This window comes from Salmo salar, chromosome ssa06 (genome assembly GCF_905237065.1).
Source record: "Salmo salar chromosome ssa06, Ssal_v3.1, whole genome shotgun sequence".
NCBI classification, from domain to species: domain Eukaryota; kingdom Metazoa; phylum Chordata; class Actinopteri; order Salmoniformes; family Salmonidae; genus Salmo; species Salmo salar.
Window position 1 is genome coordinate 13,042,941 of NC_059447.1, and position 18,742 is coordinate 13,061,682.

Consider the following 18,742-nt stretch of genomic DNA (forward strand, 5'->3'; position numbering starts at 1 on the left):
TTGTATAAATAATTGAAGTTTATCATTATTATATTGAAATTATTCATATACTCTCCAATTTATCCTTCATTCCAATAAAGAATTAAGTGTCCCACTTTGCCAATCAAGGCGTCCCAATTTGCCCGTAACGACTTAATGTGGTCTCAACACAATTTGTGTTTATTATTTATGTTTTTATTTTGTTTAGTGCAGTAGTGTAGTAGACTTTTTAAGCAATGTAGAACATCCCATTGTCTTGGGGGTTAAGACAATGGGATGATTCTGTAAGGTGTTCCGGAAAACGAATTTTCAGAAAGTGTCCCACTTTACCAATACTCACCCTAATTATATAATTTGGTAAATGTATTTCAATTTCTCTGCATCACTTCCAGCACCCCTTTCTGCAGCGCTATGTTATCTTCTATGCGCTGTGCTCTCCCCAAGGCCTAATAAATTAATCAACACTTCTTATTATTAATTACACCCCTTGTGGTCAGTAATCCCATATGAAGTTATTCTGTAGGTAGGCCTACTGTAACAACAATATTTAAAATAATCTATCAGAATGCAGCCTAGCCTACAATTACGAGAATCAATTCAGTAAGTCAATGAAGCCGATATTGGTTTCAGCTATATAGTTATTGAAACGATTACCTTTTGAAACAATAAAACAATATGTCAAATGACTTGAATAGCCAATGGGAAAAGTGTACAAATGTGTATTCGCATTAGTAGGTTAAGTGATTGAAATGCATCAGAAAAGTAATGGAAAGCTCAGGAAAACACCAGGGAAGCTCATCAGGTAGACTATAGGACTAATGTGTGCGTAGAGAAAATCGGCAGTGCTTTCAATTGCTAAACTAATAATCATGAGAGCTCACCTCAATTTAGCTAACATTTCCCAGCCTAATTGAAACCAAATATCCACACGGAGATTCAGTGAAAACAAAAATCTGACATTGATTTATCCATATGAGTTCTCATGCTTGTCTCAAAGCAGCACAGTGACGTTGTCCCAATCAACACGGTGCTGGAATTATCAGTTGACCACATGTCCATTACTTTACATTTATTATAACCAGTTACTGTGTTGTCTTCTTTAGGTAGTCTACCGGAGCACCATTGTTTTGGAATTATTATTAAGACATCATTTCTGAATGAAAGTCGATACCAACATGAAGCCTTTTGTATAAAATAATGTTAGAATGTAGGCTACATACAATTCATCATCCGAATTTCACGATTGCCTACACATACTGTAAGTATTACAAAAATTAGGTCATCATCACTGTCAATCCCGAATGATAATTCTTCACATTTTACAGGTGAAACGTCCATGCTGCATGACGTCAACCATTTGATCCCAATTAGTTTCATGGTAATATGCATTTCGATCTTATTGAGGGATGTAAATAAGGGTGGCTAACCAGACTAACTAATCACACTGAGAGCACATGGAGTTAAACAGCCAACCATGAGAAATACAATCCATCATTTCAGCACAATCATCCTAAATTGTCATAAGAAATGAAATTGTGTTTTTGGTATAACAGTAGCCCGACATTATCATGCTATTATATTCGGTTTGTTATGTTGAATCCTAATTAATCATTATTAAGTGATCTTGCGAGACATACCACCATTCTGAGAAGTGGCAGAGCGTCACTCCACTGTGCAACCGCAGCCCAACATCCCTGATTATATCAATTGGATGACTTCGGGCGTTTCAAGTAACCACCGCCCAAAGAAATAAGTGGCGCATTCAGTTGACTACAATTTTTTACACCATTGCAGCAGCGCAAAAGATTCGGGCTGACCCAAAATCATTGGGGGCTAAAGCTCCAAAAGCCAGGCACTGGTGATGTCCATGCTACAGCACTAGACATTTGTTTTCCAAACAGTTTAAATGTTGCGATATGCCTGGCTGGGTCTCTCTGCTTTTCACTGACAGTCACAACTCAACAATCATATATTTGGCATTTGCAGCGCGCGCTGCCCAAATTGCGGGCAATTCCGACAGTAGTCTGTCTGTGCGATTTAAAACAATCGACATCTTTCTGGTTTAGTAGCCTATTTTGAATGATTTATGTATAGACACGAGTGAGCTAATTAGGCTACATTATTTTGGCAATTTTATTAAATTTACTATAGGGAAAGCTTAACCTTATGGACACACCGCCTATGCATTTTAATGTGGCAGAAACACAACCAGTTTAAGATCATCTGATTGTCAAACAATCACTTAAGGAAGGCGCTCGTGTAGGCTACCGGCCCACATTTGTCCGCTCCAAAAATAATTTCAGCATCCAAACTTAAACAGTGCACCCGAAATGTGATGAATGGAAAGAGACATCTATGACATTATGCGGTTGTCATTAGGTTTACACTTGTAGCCAGTGCCTCCGTCTCCGCCACTCATCTCCGCCTTGTTCGTGATCATCTCCGCCACTCATCTCCGCCTTGTCGGTGATTATCTCCGCCACGCATCTCCGCCTTGACAAAATGTATGTGTTCTCCTCAAACGACAACGCAATTTGAAGCGTTTACCACCCGGTTTCCAGTCACTTCGCTAATTGTTCATGCGGCTGACATGCAGTAATGTTAAGTAATGGTGTAATCAGGGGCGAAAATCTGATATCAACTTTGGGGGGGACAATTACATGACATTTTCTCAAGAGCAATTCCTGAGGGGGACACCAAAAGTAGTGCTGTAACACATAGCCTACATTGTAATATGGTAAATGTATATTGAGGAACCAAAGAAATAAGGTGTTTGCCATACTCCTAACTACCGGTACCCAAAACTACACAACTATTCACAACAGCAATACCATTGCCTTTAACAAATCTTAGTTCAGTCACCAGTTTAAGTTGAGAGTGGGGGTATCCATGGCATTTTCCAATTATGTTCCTATTTTACAAGTAAAAAAAATGGAGAACCTTTCATAATGTTGCCAAACAAAGACTCAAGAAACTTACCTGAGACTCCCTGTCTCTGCCAGTCTGTCCCTGCATATCTGTCCCCAACTCTGCTGTCTGTGTGCCATCTGTTGCCTGCTCTGCCCAATGACATCATTGTGAAACATTTCCATTAGAATTTCATTTCTTTCTTATGAACATTTTATCAACTAGTCTTTGGGATATTAGGCTACTAGGGTTCTTACTTTGCGTTTTGGTGTACTGAAAAATACTCTGATGTCCGTCTTTTATTTTTCTGCCATTTTTCTACCTGGCTGGCTGGCTATACACACACACACAGTGTGTTGGTTATTTACAGTAGGAGATGGGCTTCTATCATCTTATCTTTTATCATTCTATTTGGGCTTCGATCTAAAAGGTAGCTAGCAAATGTGAAACGGATTAAAATGACAAGAGTTGACAGCTGTATGAGTTCACCTTTTACACAACATATGCTGCAACCTTTTGTAATTTTAATAGTTTGTTTCATATTGGCTGGCTTCCAACAATAGCTGAATTTGCAAAGCTTGCGAACACCAATTCAGTTTCAGTGGTGTTTGCTATAATCTTTGCTACCTGGGTTAAATCAGTTTATCGCTAACCTTATCACAGGGACTTTGAAGCACTAACTTACGTCATCTGCATGCTGATCTCGGAATAAATTGACCATAGCAAAGATTCCATATTTGACGAGGCCACATAAATGGAATAGGTACTAGCTAGCTTAATAGTTAATATTTGCGCGCTAGCTGTGCATATTCAGCTAGTGTGTGTGCGCGATTGACTGGATTAACCTCACGTCAGTTACGTTCATTGAGTGCCTTTCAGACAGTGGCTACGACCCCTCTGTTACCTTGCCAGTGGATCAAACCATTGTGAGGAAAAGGGTGGGGGGGTCGCAATCTTTTGAAACTTAAAAACGCGCTGTTAAGTGTCTATAATCAGCACAATTGCTTTCATTGCGTATTATTAATATTATTTAAATTACATAGTTATGTTTCAGTGATATATTGGGGGGGACAAATCATATTTTTCCCAGGATGGGGGGGTCGTGTCCCCCCGTCCCCCCCGCGATTTCCGCCCCTGGGTGTAATAGCCTACCGTTTTTTGGGGCATGTATTAATTGTGATAGGCTCATGTTTTACCGGTACCGCATACCACCACGACTTATTTTGTCGGGACACCATAGCGCCTTTAGTTTCACCCCTGGTTCTGAGAAGAACAATATTGGCACGCCAGGCATATAGCCAATATGCTGTGATAATGTTTAGGCCTACTGCACAAACCTCATTCCTACTCATCTGTTTTTAATAATTTAATGTTCGATTTTTTTAAAGTCATGTTTAAAACAAATCTGAGAGGTCGATCTTGGCTTGCTTTTTGCTGCGAAAGTGATCTTGACGCAGAAAAGGTTTGTAGTCACAAAGTGGTGCGGGTGTTAGTTTCATTTGGAAGCTTATATTTAGATACTTACCACTGTAAAACATATTTATCACTGCATTTGAAATAAATAGGAGAATGCTTAAATTAGCATTATTTAGAGACCCCGCCCAAAGTTTGACTTTTGTTGCATTTGGTTAGTTTTTTAGATGCATGTCAGCAAAGCCACACCACAACACTAAACAATACATTAATTGCACTATAACTGTTAGGGCCTAACATAAAGCTGTCCCATAAAGCTGTCCCAACAGCAGTCCCAACACCTTACCACTGCTACACCTGGCTTTCAGCGGAGCCTTGTCTGGCAGCGAAAGAGTTCCTTCAGCCTCATTTACTGCCTTTAAAAAAAACATAGCTGATATGGCTGACTTGCTTAAACAAATGTGGTTTCTAATGACAATTGAGATGTACAAATACCATAAGGGGACGACAAGCGGAATAGAGGCAATCCGTAATTTGATTAAGACATTCATGAGCGAGCTAGGACAGATGTAGTCAATATAACTATTTGTTCAGCACTTTTGAAATGTACAGCGACAGAATTCAGAACATGGGCCATTCTTACAGTGTTCTCCCTGTACACCAAGTCAGAACCGTTGGATAAATAAAGGGATACAAGCAGACAATGAAAGCTCTTACAATATTCGATGATTACATTTCTCAAAAACAGGTTATAGGCTACATGTGCCTCACCGAGTCAGAACAGTAGGTGAAATTAAGAGGTGAAAATTGACCAAAATATTAGAGTGAGGCACATGTGCTGCTAATATCTTACTACACAATATACACTTAGTATTACTTTCTTATCTACAATATACACAGCTCGCTGGCATATTACATCATTTATGCAGCAACATACAATATATTTTTGGACTCATGTTGTTGTGATGTAGTTGAACAGGAAAATGACTCAGCGGTCCTTCCTGGAAAAATGTTGTCATCAAAGAGAAAGATGCCGGATTTACAATTCCAAGTTGAAAGACCGTTCAAAACGTTTTTTCCCAGTTTGAGCTGTTTATTCCCGATTTCCCAGTTGCAATGCTTGCTGTTAGCCACTGTCACCGATTCCTTCCAAAAAACGTATTGTTTAATTTGCGATTTCCAACTTGTTGTGTAATGTTTATGTCCAATGGCGGATGAGCACTGATACGTTTTATCTATCATTTATCTTCATTATTTCTCTTCATATGACAAGGTGATTGATTAAAATGATTGCTTGTAGATTGTCTACTTGATTCATGATGATGACTGCTAGCTAAGATTTTGACAGTAAGATGTTGACATGACCAGTCCCATCAAAGCTACTGTACATATAACGTGATTTGACGTCATTTTATCTGTGGCCAATGACCTTGAGCCTTCGTGGAAGGGCAATTCTAATCTAAGTCTATGGCAGGACCCAAAGGGCTCACATTCTTGACGTCTACCCTTACTAAAGGCGGGTGATGTATTGTCTCCATAAGTGACAGAACACTGAGCCAATCACAGTGCAATGCTCCTATTTTCTGTTAGCCTGCCCCAACACCACAGAAAGCACTGAGCTAGGCTGAAACACCTCTATTTTGGAGCTACCTGTTTGTATGCAGCTTTATTAACTCAATGATATATATATTTTTTACATTGTTTGCAAATTGATGTGACACGTATTAATGGCAAAATAACATGCAAAACAGGCAAGTCCCCCCCCCAAAACCCCCCAAAAATGTATATACATATATTTTTTTTGTTGCAAAAAATATTGGGCTCAAAACAGGTAGGGCTCTGCCCCACCTGCCCTGTATGACAGGTCGCCACTGCTAATGTCTCATTCAGGGGAGCTGAGCCCCCGGCTCCCCCACTCTGCTTATTCCTCCACTTGGTAATGTTCATGGCAGTTCATACATTTAGGCACTCTATCAAGCAAATGTTCATATTGATACATCTCAGACTTTGTGTGGAAATGATCCCATACATGGTTTATTACAGTGCTGTGCCTACGCATGATTAATATGTTCCCAGAGATGCTAGTCCCGTGTGGCTCAGTTGGCGCTTAGTGCTTGCAACGCCAAGGTTATGGGTTTGATTCCCACCGGGGACCAGGACAAAAAATAATAAAGTACAAAAAATGTGTGCACTCACTTACTGAATAAGAGCGTCTACTAAATTACTAGAATGTAAAATGTTGAGCGACACAGAGTCAAGCGCAGAGGATGTATACTGTAGGGAAAAAAGAGGAAGTAGAGAGACACTGACATGTTACTGCAAGATTATTGATACACTTCATGGCCAAAAGTATGTGGACACCCCTTAAAATGAGTGGATTCGTCTATTTCAGCCACAGCCATTACTGACAGGCATATAAAATCGAGCACACAGCCATGCACATTGGCAGTAGAATGGCCTGTACTGAAGAGCTTAGTGAATTTCAACGTGGTACAGTCATAGGATGCCACCGTTCCAACAAGTCAGTTCTTCAAATGCCTGCCCTGCTAGAGCTTCCCAGGCCAACTGTAAACGCTGTTATTGCCAGGAAGTGGTAGACGTAGTCCGCACAAGCTCACCGAACGGGACCAATGAGTATTCTCATCATTCAGACTATTCTCAATTTAATCTTGTCTTTATATATACTAAATGATATGTGTGCCCCTCTCTCTCTCTCTCTCTCTCTCTCAATTCAAAGGGCATGGGAAACATATGTTTACATTGCCAAAGCAAGTGAAATAGATAATAAACAAAAGTGAAATAAACAATTACAATCAACAGTAAACATTACACTCACAAAAGTTCCAAAAGAATAAAGACATTTCAAATGTCATATTATGTCTATATGCAGTGCTGTAATGATGTGCAAATAGTTGAAGTAAAAAAGGGAAAATAATTAAACATAAATATGAGTTGTATTTACAATGGTGTTTGTTCATCACTGGTTGCCCTTTTCTTGTGACAACAGGTCACAAATCTTTCTGCTGTGATGGCATCAAAATTGGATTTGTTTACGAGTTCTTTGTGGGTCTGTGTAATCTGAGGGAAATCTGTGTCTCTAATATGGTCATACATTTGGCAGGAGGTTAGGAAGTGCAGCTCAGTTTCCACCTCATTTTGTGGGCAGTGTGCACATAGCCTGTCTTCTCTTGAGAGGCAGGTCTGACTATGGCAGCCTTTCTCAATAGCAAGACAATGCTCACTGAGTCTGTACATAGTCAAAGCTTTCCTTCATTTTGAGTCAGTCACAGTGGTCAGGTGTTCTGCCACTGTGTACTCTCTGTTTAGGGCCAAATAGCATTCTAGTTTGCTCAGTTTTTTTTGTAAATTCTTTCCAATTTGTCAAGTAGTTATCTTTTTGTTTTCTCATGATTTGGTTGGGTCTAATTGTGTTGCTGTCCTGGGGTTTTGTGGGGTGTGTTTGTGTTTGTGAACAGAGACCCAGGACCAGCTTGCTTAGGGGACTCTTCTCCAAGTTCATCTCTCTGTAGGTGATGGCTTTGTAATGGAAGGTTTGGGAATCGCTTCCTTTTAGGTGGTTGTAGAATATAACAGCTCTTTTCTGGATTTTGATCATCAGCGGGTATCGTCCTAATTTTCCTCTGCGTGCATTATTTGGTGTTTTACATTGTACACTGGGGATATTTTTGTAGAATTCTGCATGCAGTCTCAATTTGGTGTTTGTCCCATTTGGTGAATTCTTGGTTGGTGAGCGGACCCCAGACCTCACAACCATAAAGGGCAATGGGTTCTATAACTGATTCACATTTTTTTGCCAGATCCTAATTGGTATGTCGAATTTTATGTTCCTTTCGAAAGCATAGAATGCCCTTCTTGCCTTGTCTCTCAGATCGTTCACAGCTTTGTGGAAGTTACCTGTGGTGCTGATGTTTAGGCCGAGGTATGTATAGTTTGTGTGCTCTAGGGCAACGGTGTCTAGATGGAATTTGTATTTGTGGTCCTGGCGACTGGACCTTTTTTGGAACACCATTATTTTTGTCTTACTGAGATTTACTGTCAGGGCCCAGGTCTGTCAGAATCTGTGCAGAAGATCTAGGTGCTGCTGTAAGCCCTCCTTATGCGAATACACATTTGTACACCTTCCCATAGGCTATTCAAGACATTTGTTAGAAAAGGTCATCGTTTCAATAACAATATAGCTTAAACCAATAGTGTCTTAATTGACTTACTGCATTTATTCTCGTAATTGTAGGCTACTTGCTGATAGATTATTTTAAATATTATTGTTACAGTAGGCCTACCTACAGAATAACTTCATATGGGATTACTGACCACAGGGGATGTAATTAATAATAAGAAGTATTGATTAATTTATTAGGCCTTGGGTAGAGCACAGCGCATAGAAGATAACATAGCGCTGCAGAAAGGGGTGCTGGAAGTGATACAGAGAAATTGAAATACATTTACCAAATTATATAATTAGGGTGAGTATTGGTAAAGTCGGACACTTTCTGAAAATTCGTTTTCCGGAACACCTTACAGAATCATCCCATTGTCTTAACCCCCAACATGATACTATTCTAAATAGCTTAAAATCTCTACTACACTAAACAAAATAAATAAATATTAAACACAGGATGAATGACTCTTTTTCAAACACAAATTGTGCTGAGACCACATTTTTTATGTCGATACGGGCAAATTGGGACACCTTGATTGGCAAAGTGGAACACTTAATTCTTTATTGTAAAGATGGAATAATTGGAGACTATATGAGTCATTTCAATATTTGAATGATAAACTTCATTTATTAATACAAAAATGAAATGTATTAAAACTTTATTTACTTATTTTCGTGTAACATTAAGAATGATCATGTATTATTATAATTTATAACAGCCTTGTTCAGTGGCAGAACGACAGATTTTGACATCATCAGCGCGGGGATTCGATTCAGCAACCTTTCGGTTACTGTCTCAATGCTCTAACCACTAGGCTACCTGCCGCCCCAGGTAGTAAGAAAACCATTTACAGTCATTTTCATTGACAATTACACTGCAGAGCGGCTGGTGCTATGTCTCGCAAGATCACTTAATGATTAATTAGTAATCTACATAACAAACCGAATATAATAGCATGATAATGTCGGGCTACTGTTTTAAGAACAAATTCATATTTACATTGACGGCATAGGAACAGTGGGTTTACTGCCTTGTTCAGGTAATATGCATTTCGATCTTATTGAGTGATGTAAATAAGGGTGGCTAACCAGACTAACTAATCACACTGAGAGCACATGGAGTTAAACAGCCAACCATGAGAAATACAATCCATCATTTCAGCACAATCATCCTAAATTGTCATAATGACATGATGTTTTTGGTATAACAGTAGCCTGACATTATCATCCTATTATATTCGGTTTGTTATGTAGATTACTAATTAATCATTAAGTGATCTTGTGAGACATGGCACCATTCTGAGAAGTTTGGAGCGTCGCTCTGCTGTGCACCTGCAGCACCACAATCCTAATTATAACCGTTGGAAGACTTCGGGAGGTTCATGTAACCACCGCTCTATGAACTAAGAGGCGCATTCAGGTAGTTTTTTTTTTACACCATTGCAGGAATGGTGATGTCCATGCTACAGCAATAGACATTTGTTGCCCAAACAGTTTCTCCGCGATTGTATTTTTAAATATTGCGATATGCTTGGCCTGGTTTCTCTGCTTTTCACAGAGACACACGTCACTGTACGTTTCACTACATGTTGCCCCTTAGGGTGGGGGAACATGTAGGACAGCCAGGCACAGCCTTTTAGGTTCTAGATAGCAGCTTTCCCCCCCTAAGAGTATAGGAAGAAAACAGAAACACGTGTACTGCCAGTTCCTTAATATGTTGGCTCTATATGTGATAGCAATGAACACTTAGGAGTGACAGACCGACACAGTGACAGAAGAGAGACTGCACAACAGGAAATCAACAGGAACAGTTATAGTTGTTGGGCTGTTGTGGTCATGACATTTTGTTAGCAGGTGATTGTCATTCCAAAAACTGCTGGTCTCATGGTAACTGACAGCTAATTAACATAAACAGGTGTAGCGTCTCCTGGCTTCAACACATCTTACAAGCCACTGATGCAGACCTTTGGAATATCTACATTTTAAAAAGACTAATCCATTTGATATAGCTCACACCATCACAATCAATCTTTTACTTATTTTAGACAGGTCTAAAGAAATATTGTATATACTGAACAATTGAACATAGTTAACTTAAATAGAAATTATATTTTTCCCCAAACGATTTAAGGGAGTACGCACATGCAGCTATTCTGTGTTGAGCGGTTAACGAATAAACATGTCCTCCTATATGCTTCATTTAGAGTTACGTATGCAACGTTAGTTGTGATGCACATGTTTTGAGGTCTAATACATTAAGGCTGCATGATGAGACGAATGATTTGAAAAACGGAAGGCCCTGAGGGAAGGCTCTGCTCTCTGTTGCGCTGGCTCTTTGTTGTGCAGTCTAGAATTCACATGTTGACATGCATTTTACAATATTGTCACGCTATATTCTCAATTTAATCTTTACGTATAGCCTACTAATATATGTGTATATACTTTTGATTTAGAATGGCCGAAAAAAGCAAGCTTTTTTTGTTGTTGCGCAAAAACCTTCAGGGTGGGGTTTTTGTTCAGGTTTTTGTTGTCGTGTGGCGACTTCCTCCGTGGTCACATTCTCACCATCTTTCACACTACACAGTCAATTTATCACAGAAGGTAAGGATCTTCCCTTAATAATTACAATAGATTCGTTTTGGAGTAACATTTGGAGTAAATCTTTGTTGAACCTATTTCTGGTGGAACATAAAGTCAATTGTACTTGACAATTTATCAAACTGGAATGGATTTGAAATACTTTAAAGCTTCAAAGATAGATTTAGGAAACATGTCATACTCTAAAATGGTGTATAAACATACCTAGTGCTTTATGTCACATTTGGCATTTTACCCTACAGCAGATATGATGTCACCCTTTATACACCATTTATAAAGTATGAAATACACTTAGATGATTTGTGAAGCATTTATGTAGTACTTATGAAGCCTTTATGTATGCTTTATAAAGCCTTTATAAGTTGTACTTTGTTTAATGTGGGACCCTAATATGTTCATGAGTTCACTCATGTTCCATAGATTGAGATTGAGAGAAAGAAATGGGGTGCATTTGCTTCAATGGGAGGAGAGAAGATAGGGACACAACCGCTTTCTCCAAAGATAGTAGTTTGTCTTGGGGAAGAAAAAAGGGGGACACTGAAGGGAGGATAGCAGAGGACAGCGGTCTCATCGGTGGAGAAATGCCCTGTCAACAAAGGTGAGACCGATTTCAATGAAATGTTTGAGGTCAGAGTTTTACCTTGTGTTGTAATACCAGGGTGAGGACACAGGGTTACCTCTATCTCCCTCTGTCTCTCTCCCCCTGCACAGACCAACCTACAATCCCCAGTCTACCATCACAGCGCAGGGTGGAAGCATTGTAATTGCCCCAGCGATCAACTCCACAGTAGGAGGTGACATCAACATCAACGTTCTGCAGTTTCAGAACAAAGGTAAAAGTTTATAACTCTTCCACTTTCTATAAATAGCTATGAGGAAAAAGTATTGGGGCGACAGGTAGCCTAGTGGTTAGAGTGTAGGGCCAGTAACCAAAAGGTTGGTGGATCGAAACCCCGGGCTGTTTGTTCATCACTGGTTGCCCTTTTCTTGTGACAACAGGTCACAAATCTTTCTGCTGTGATGGCATCAAAAGTGGATTTGTTTACGAGTTCTTTGTGGGTCTGTGTAATCTGAGGGAAATCTGTGTCTCTAATATGGTCATACATTTGGCAGGAGGTTAGGAAGTGCAGCTCAGTTTCCACCTCATTTTGTGGGCAGTGTGCACATTGGCTGTCTTCTCTTTAGAGCCAGGTCTGCTTTCGGCGGGCTTTCTCAAATCCAATAAAAAAAATTGGTCACATGCACATGGTTAGCAGATGTTAATGCAAGTGTAGTGAAATGCTTCTGCTTCTAGATCCAACAGTGCAGTAATATCTAATATCTAAGAAGTAATATAAGAATTCCCAACAACTACCTAATACATACAAATCTAACGGGGTGAATGAGAATTTGTACATATAAGTACAGTATATGGATGAGTGATGGCCGAGTGGCATAGGAAAAGTGCAGTAGATGGTATAAAATACTGTATATACATGTGATATGAGTAATGTAAGATAAGTAAACAATATTAAAGTGGCATTATTTAAAGTGGCATTGTTTAAAGTGACTGGTGATCCATTTATTAAAGTGACCAGTGATTGGGTCTCAATGTAGGCAGCAGCCTCTCTGAGTTAGTGATACTTTTTATATATATATTTTTTAATCACCTTTATTTAACAAGGTAGGCTAGTTGAGAACAAGTTCTCATTTACAACTGCGATCTGGCCAAGATAAAGCAAAGCAGTGTGACACAAATAACAACATAGAGTTACACATGGAATAAACAAACATACAGTCAATAACACAATAGAAAACAAAAGAAAGTCTATATACAGTGTGTGCAAATGGCGTGAGGAAGTATGGCAATAAATAGGCCATAGTAGCAAAGTAATTACAATTTAGCAGATTAACACTGGAGTGATAGATGTGCAGATGATGATGTGCAAGTAGAAGTACTGGTGTGCAAAAGAGCAGAAAAGTAAATAAAAACAATATGGGGATGACATAGGTAGATTGGATGGGCTATTTACAGGTGGGCTATGTACAGCAGCAGTGATTGGTTAGCTGCTCAGATAGCTGATGTTTAAAGTTAGTGAGGGAAATATAAGTCTCCAGTTTCAGCGATTTTTGCAATTCGTTCCAGTCATTGGTAGCAGAGAACTGGAAGGAAAGGCGGCCAAAGGAGGTGTTGGCTTTGGGGGTGACCAGTGAGATATACCTGCTGAAGCGTGTGCTACGGGTGGGTGTTGCTGTTTGCTGTTTAGCAGTCTGATGGCCTTTAGATAGAACCTGTTTCTCAATCTCTCGGTCCCAGCTTGGATGCACCTGTACTGACCTCGCCTTCTGGATGATAGCGGTGTGAACAGGCAGTGGCTTGGGTGGCTGTTGTCCTTGATGATCTTTTTGGCCTTCCTGTGACATCGTGTGCTGTAGGTGTCCTGGAGGGCAGGTAGTTTGCCCCTGGTGATGCGTTGTGCAGACCGCACTACCCTCTGGAGAGCCCTGCGGTTGAGGGTGGTGCAGTTGCCGTACCAGGCTGTGATACAGCCCGACAGGATGCTCTCGATTGTGCATCTGTAAAGGTTTGTCAGGGTTTTGGGTGACAAGCCAAATTTCTTCAGCCTCCTGAAGTTGAAGAGGCGATATTGCGCCTTCTTCAACACACTGTCTGTGTGGGTGGACCATTTCAGTTGGTCTGTGATGTGTACGCCCAGGAACTTAAAACTTTCCACCTTCTCCACAGCTGTCCCTTTGATGTGGATATGGGGGGGGGGCTCCCTCTGCTGTTTCCTGAAGTCCATGATCATCTCCTTTGTTTTGTTGACATTGAGTGAGAGGTTGTTTTCCTGACACCACACTCCGAGTGCCCTCACCTCCTCCCTGTAGGCCGTCTCGTCGTTGTTGGTCATCAAGCCCACTACTGTTGTGTCGTCTGCAAACTTGATGAGTGAGTTGGAGACGTGCATGGCCACGCAGTCGTGGGTGAACAGGGAGTACAGGAGAGGGCTGAGCACACACCCTTGTGGGGCCCCAGTGTTGAGGGTCAGCGAAGTGGAGATGTTGTTTCCTACCTTCACCACCTGGGGGCGGCCCGTCAGAAAGTCCAGGATCCAGTTGCACAGGGCGGGGCTGAGACCCAGGGCCTCCAGCTTGATGATGAGCTTGGAGGGTACTATGGTGTTGAATGCTGAGCTGTAGTCAATGAACAGCATTCTTACATAAGTATTCCTTTTGTCCAGATGGGATAGGGCAGTGTGTAGTGCGATGGCGATTGCGTCATCTGTGGACCTGTTGGGGCGATATGCAAACTGAAGTGGGTCTAGGGTGGCCGGTAATGTAGCGGTGATATGATCCTTGACAAGCCTCTCAAAGCACTTCACGATGACAGAAGTGAGTGCTACGGGGCGGTAGTCATTTAGTTCAGTTATCTTTGCCTTCTTGGGTACAGGAACAATGGTAGCCATCTTGAAGCATATGGGGACAACAGACTGGGATAGGGAGCAATTAAATATGTCTGTAAACACACCAGCCAGCTGGTCATTGCATGCTCTGAGGACGTGGCTAGGGATGCTGTCTGGGCCTGCAGCCTTGCGAGGGTTAACATGTTTAAATATTTCACTCACGTCAGCCACTTAGAAGGAGGGGGGGGATGCAGTCTTTGTTAGCGAGCCACGACGATGGCACTGTATCCTCAAAGCGGGAAAATAAGGTGTTTAGTTTGTCTGGAAGTGTGACAGTGGTATCCGTGACATGGCTGTTTTTGTGGTCCGTGATTTCCTGTAGACCCTGCCACATATGTCTTGTGTCTGAGCCATTGAATTGCGACTCCACCTTGTCCCTGTAACTGCATTTCACTTGTTTGATTGCCTTGCGGAGGGAATAACTACACTGTTTATATTCAGCCATATTACCAGACCTCTTTCCATGGTTTAATGCGGTGGATCGAGCTTTCAGTTTTTCGCAAATGCCGCCATCCATCCACGGTTTCTGGTTAAGGTAGGTTTTATTAGTCACCATGGGTACGACATCTCCAATGCACTTATTTATAAACGCACTCACCGTGTCAGCGTATAGATCAATGACGTTATCAGAGGCTAACTGGAACATATTCCAGTCCGCGTGATCAAAACAATCTTGGAGCGTGGCTTGCCGATTGGTCAGACCAGCGTTGAATGGTTCTCGTCACTGATACGTCCTGTTTGAGTTTCTGCCTATAAGCCGGGACGAGCAAGATGGCGTCAGGGCCGGATTTGCCAAAGGGGGGGGGGAGGGCTTTGTATGCATCGCGGAAGTTAGTGTAGCAGTGGTCTAGGGTATTAGCCCTACGTGTCGTGCAATCAATATGCTGATAAAATTTAGGTTAACATTGATCTCAAATTTGCTTTGTTAAAATCCCCAGCTACAATAAATGCAGCCTCCGGGTATATAGTTTCCAGTTTACATAGAGTCCAGTGAAGTTCCTTGAGGGCCGTCTTGGTGTTCGCTTGAGAGGGGATGTACACAGCTGTGACTATAACTGACGAGAATTGTCTTAGTAGGTAGAATGGCCTGCATTTGAGTTCCTGTGTGTTGTTATGATCACACCATGAGTTGTTAATCATAAAGCATACACCCCCGCCCATCCTCTTCCCAGAGGGGTGTTTATCTCTGTCGGCGCGATGCATGGAGAAACCCGGTGGGTGGACTGATTCCGACAACATATCCCAAGAGAGCCTTGTTTCAGTGAAACAGAATGTTAGTCTCTGATGTCTCTCTGGAAGGCAACCCTTGCTCGAATTTCATCTACCTTGTTGTCAAGAGACTCAAAGAATCAAGAGAATTTAACGGCTCTTTTCTGGATTTTGATAATTAGCGGGTATCGACCTAATTCTGCTCTCCGTGCATTATTTGGTGTTTTACGTTGTTCACTGGGGATATTTTTGCAAAATTCTGCATGCAGAGTCTCAATTTGGTGTTTGTCCCATTTTGTGAATTCTTGGTTGGCGAGTGGACCCCACACCTCACAACCATAAAGGGTAATGGGTTTTATAACTGATTCACATCTTTTTTGCCAGATCCTAATTGGTATGTCAAATTTTATGTTCCTTTTGACGGCATAGAAGGCCCTTCTTGCCTTGTCTCTCATATCGTTCACAGCTTTGTGGAAGTTACTTGTGGCGCTGATGTTTAGGCCGAGGTATGTATAGTTTGTGTGCTCTAGGGCAAGATGGAATTTGTATTTGTGGTCCTGGCCACTGGACCTTTTTTTGGAACATCATTATTTTTGTCTTACTGAGATTTACTGTCAGGGCCCAGGTCTGGCAGAATCTGTGCCTAAGATCTAGGTGCTGCTGTAGGCCCTCTTTGGTTGGGGACAGAAGTACCTGATCAGCAGCAAACGTAGACATTTGACTTCAGATTCTAGTAGGGTGAGGCCAGGTGCTGCAGACTTTTCTAGTGCCCTCGCCTATATGTTGAAGCGGGTGGGGCTTAAGCTGCCTCCCTGTCTCACCCCCCGGCCCTTTGGAAAGAATTGTATGTGTCTTTTGCCAATTTTAACCACACACTTGTTGTTTGTATACATGGATTTTATAATGTTGCTCTCTCTCTCTCTCTCTTCCTACAGGGAGGTGACCTGTCCCCAGTATGAAGAGAGACCCAGAGCACCCAGCGATTATTAAGTCATTGACAATAATCATTTACATTTACATTTAAGTCATTTAGCAGACGCTCTTATCCAGAGCGACTTACAAATAGGTGCATTCACCTTATAATATCCAGTGGAACGACCACTTTACAATAGTGCATCTAAATCTTTTAAGTTGGGGGTTAGAAGGATTACTTTATCCTATCCCAGCTATTCCTTAAAGAGGTGGGGTTTCAGGTGTCTCCAGAAGGTGGTGATTGAAGGAGAGAACATAAACATTCAATAAAATTCACAAGTTGAATTTAATCCTTTCTCATTCTTGACAGATTTGTCCAAAATTGTGACACAAAAAACCCCACAATTTTTCTTTACATGCGTTTATGGCAGTGTTGCTTGTCGATGTATGGCTTCTGGTGAGGGGAAAACTATTCAGAAAAAGGGCATGTCCTCTAAAACTGGTTATAACTCCAGTTCTGTTTGTGACATTAAGATTCTAACACAGTGTGTTTTAAAGGAAAAGTCAAGGACAGAGGAGGGGATGACTTTAAAAAATGAGCAGTCAAAATGAGTGCTTTAACGGTTGTAGTGTTAACTCTGTGATTACCAACAAGGGTTTTGCCACCAAGTACTAAGTCATGTTTTGCAGAGGGGTCAAATACTTATTTCCCTCATTAAAATGCAAATCAATTCATAACATTTTTGACATGCGTTTTTCTGGATTTTTTTGTTGTTATTCTGTCTCTCACTGTTCAAATAAACCTACCATTAAAATTATAGACTGATCATTTCTTTGTCAGTGGGCAAACGTACAAAATCAGCAGGGGATCAAATACTTTTTTCCCTCACTGTCAGGCCACGGCATGAATTCATCCACATGAATACAGATAAAATCGTATTATCTATTCATCATTGTCCGTTTTTGTCCGTCAAATATTCAACTCAAGGCAGCTATTTTTTGACTGACAATCATCTCCGCTTTCCGTCATCCGTCAGCAAATGACTACCGTTGAAAAAAACATTGGCTTCATCTGTAATTTTAAGAAAACAATAAAAGAGAATCGTCTGCAAAATTTGGGAGGAAAGTGTATTATGCTTTATGTTACTGTCTGTTATTTTGCTGGATTGACTTGATCGATTAAAGCTATTTTGTTTGAAATCAAATCGAGATGACCCCCACTCGACCCAGGGCTACATGTTGGTTTGACCCCCGACCTAGTTGTGGACAGCGAGAGGGCCGTCCTGACCTGTGGCTCCTGCTTCATCAGAGAGAATCCCACCTACACCTGGTACAGGGACACAACCTTTGACCTATACCAACAAGGTCAAGGTTATGGCCAATTACCTGGAACTAGACCCGGTAGGCAGGGAGGATGCAGGCAGCTACTCCTGTGCGGTGAGCGGCAGAGAGGATTCCCCTGGTCCGGCAGTGATCCTTGTAGTGGGATGTGAGTAGAGTGCTTAGAGAGGATATTAGAAATGTATGAATTTCATCTGTTTATGTCACTAGCAAATCATCTATTGATTCTGAGAGTCAGCAACCCAAATATGGTTTTGTTTACTGACCTACATCTTAGCATTAGTTTGAAAAACAACAAAGGGGTATACTACAGCTAACTTTGATAAACAACCAGAAATAACCATTAATTTTCTGATTCATTAAGAAAGCTAAACTTCAATATGTGTTTTTGGTTGTTCAGTCAATTAGACCATGTCATTTTAAGCTTTTTTTCTAAGAAATAAAACATTATTTTACAATATTTAGGCAAGTTACCTGGCTAACTCATTGACCCTGCTTTGTAGTAAGCCCCTCTGGAGTGGAAGGACCCCAGTCAGCATGCGCTAAATAACATGCCATAAACAGCTCAATGTCACCACAACATCAGCTGTGGGTGTTAATCTAGAGGTTACAAACTGTTTTCATCGTTTTCTCCTCCAGCCACCAGTGGATAAATACACCTGGTACAAGAAGAATGAAGAACGGACGGGGTTCTCAGAAACAGGATCAGGGCAGAGTTACATCATCCTTAACATCAGCAATGAGGACAGTGGGCAGTACT

The 18,742-nt window shown here is 41.0% G+C and overlaps 1 long non-coding RNA gene across 1 annotated transcript in view; it reads left to right on the forward strand.

The window, feature by feature from the left end:
- The window catches only part of LOC106606238 (uncharacterized), a 30,101-nt gene extending 11,806 nt beyond the window's left edge, over positions 1 to 18,295 (forward strand). Inside the window, exons 5-7 of the long non-coding RNA XR_001329010.2 lie at positions 11,498 to 11,675; positions 11,789 to 11,910; positions 16,665 to 18,295. This is a non-coding gene — a long non-coding RNA (uncharacterized lncRNA). The remainder of the gene's footprint in view (positions 1 to 11,497; positions 11,676 to 11,788; positions 11,911 to 16,664) is intronic.
- The last annotated feature ends 447 nt before the right edge of the window (positions 18,296 to 18,742 follow it).